Source organism: Oratosquilla oratoria, chromosome 39 (assembly GCF_046742065.1).
Source record: "Oratosquilla oratoria isolate Oo_2021 chromosome 39, ASM4674206v1, whole genome shotgun sequence".
In the NCBI taxonomy this organism is placed as follows: Eukaryota; Metazoa; Arthropoda; class Malacostraca; order Stomatopoda; family Squillidae; genus Oratosquilla; species Oratosquilla oratoria.
The window spans coordinates 21398920-21401419 of record NC_134815.1 but is presented as its reverse complement, the minus strand read 5'-3'; the positions used below and the strand labels follow the sequence as shown (position 1 = coordinate 21401419).

General features: G+C 34.6%; 1 protein-coding gene across 1 annotated transcript in view; it reads left to right on the top strand.

Annotated features, from left to right (window-relative positions):
• Window positions 1-2500, top strand: part of LOC143020178 (uncharacterized) — a 160187-nt gene that overhangs the window by 150922 nt on the left and 6765 nt on the right. The window lies entirely within an intron of this gene.

The following is a 2500-nucleotide window of genomic DNA, read 5'->3' as shown; positions in this document are numbered from 1 at the left end:
AGCAACTAGATTAAAATATAAAATGCCACACATTATCGAAGTGGATATAGATACATTTTAACTGGGATAGTGTACAACTCATTTGTTACCGGATAGAAGGGGGAATGACATGTATATCAACACTAAAGCGGGCCCTACATGATCAATATTATTGCGCAATATTCCGTATTGTCCACTATTATTGAAGGTGTAGGGATGGTTAGTGATGGTTGGGACAGGAAATAGTGATCCTTGAAACCCCTTAGACATCCCAAATGGCAGAAGGCGTCTGTCCAGTGGTCAATAATACAGTACAATACGGAATATTGCGCAATAATATTGATCGTGTAGGGCCCGCTTTAAGCTTGATAACAGCCACCTGGTCTTGTAGCGCTAAAACTGTTTATTAACTCGTTTATGTCTTCATTATGTAATACATTACCATACAAACCTACAATTTTGTACGCGCTTATTTATTCCTTGTCTGTCCACAGTGTGAGTTGCTTAACCATGTTGTGATGATAATTAGATTATTTCCAAACTAGTTAATTCATTATAAAGCATCTAATCATACATATTCGATGTTTTTGTGATGAAACAAAGTAATCCGATTACCCAGGTCATCGGCTTTATTGGAAATCTATTCCACAGATTATACTGAAAAAGTGGATGTTTTGCACAGCACAGAATACCATGAATTTCCACGTAAAATATATTCGAATGCACTAACCCCCAAAAAAGGGGAGAAGGATGACAAAAATTGCGCTTGCCTAGTGTATCTAATATTTCGGATATTTCCTTGTGAACTATAGAAATAATAGTAAAGACCCACAAGTTATATATGGAAAGAGAGAGAGAGAGAGAGAGAAAAGCAATACAGATAGTTCTTACTATTCGGAATCTTCGACAAAACACTCGAAAATTTTCAGTAATTGGAATTAAATCTGTGTAAGATTCGAAAAAATCTTATTTATCACTAAACGTTTCCCAACGATGTTTTTTCACATACTAGATATCATAAAATCATAGAGGTTATGAATAGAGAAAAATCGTGACGATCTGGAAATATCCTCTACCAGATTCAGCTTAAATTCTGAGGTCCAATCAAATCTTCTGTAAAATATTTTGTCATTTTCCACAACTGAAATAATAAAATTTGTTACTGTAATAAATCCTTATGCCACCAACGGATTTCCTAAACAGAATGTCATCTAATTACAGCTAAAACCAAACCTATTGATATAGTAATGTGATAACAAAAAAGACCAAGATGTGTTATTGGTGACCAAAAGGTCTCATGTCGGCATGCTCTTCCTTTGTAATCCAAAATGTGTCACTGATGTGAATGGTATGGAAAATGTAAGGAAAATGTATAAAGAAAGAGCGTTATACACAGCGATATATATATATATATTATATATATATATATATATACATATATATATATATATATGTATGTATGTGTGTGTGTGTGTGTGTGTGTGTGTGTGTGTGTGTGTGTGTGTGTGTGTGTGTGTGTGTGTGTGTGTGTGTGTGTGTGTGTGTGTGTGTGTGTGTGTGTGTGTGTGTGTGTGTGTGTGTGTGTGTGTGTGTGTGTGCGTGTGTGTGTGTGTGTATGTGCGCAAGTCTTATTTTACTGCTGTCTACGATATTCAAAACCTAGGCCATGAATCACGTAGGGTGCTACCAATCGAGCCAAGGAATATGTACCAAAGAAGTCGCTTGGAACTTGTCTACAGCTTTCCGATATCATCAACCGTAGCGCATGTAATCGCAGTCTCTTTTCTAGCGAGTCTTTTATTCAGGCGAGCCATTCAGGAAATATATGTTTCGACAGTGTGATTAAACGGCCCTGTCTATGGAACTCAAACCCGAGGACCTGAATCACAAGGCTTGGACGCTTTCAACCAACTTTTGCTTGATATATATGGATTTACCTACATTGACTAATATGCGTAAACTCAATATTCGCCTTTCATAAAAAAGAATGTTTGTAGAATTTTTATGTGTTTGATTTCCAGACGTTTACCCAAATGATTCTAACAATATTCGGCTATCATGTGTGTATACCAGCTTGTACATTTACCTTATACATTTTACATCGTATTTTATATTTCACTTTGCTTTTTTCTTGTGCTACGTATATTCTAAAGAATTTGTTAAAATGACTGTTGTAAAAAAGAACTTTAATGTTCATAATTCAATATATATATATGTTCGTGCTTAGATAAAATGCTATTTTTTTCAATGATTTAGTAAAAAAAAATTTCAATCATGAAACTACCAATACGTATTTGATTATTTCTATATAATAAATCTCTAATTAAGTTATTAAATGCAGCATGATGAAAAAAAAATTCAGCTGATTCATGTTCCATATTGCATGTCATGTCCTTGTTTTGAAAAATACATTCAGAAAACTGACATAGATATTGTATCTGAATAGGGCACTAGGGAGCTACAGCCTAGTCTTGAACAAGTGAGATTTTGTCAGTTTTCCCATTGAAATACAAAGTCTTGG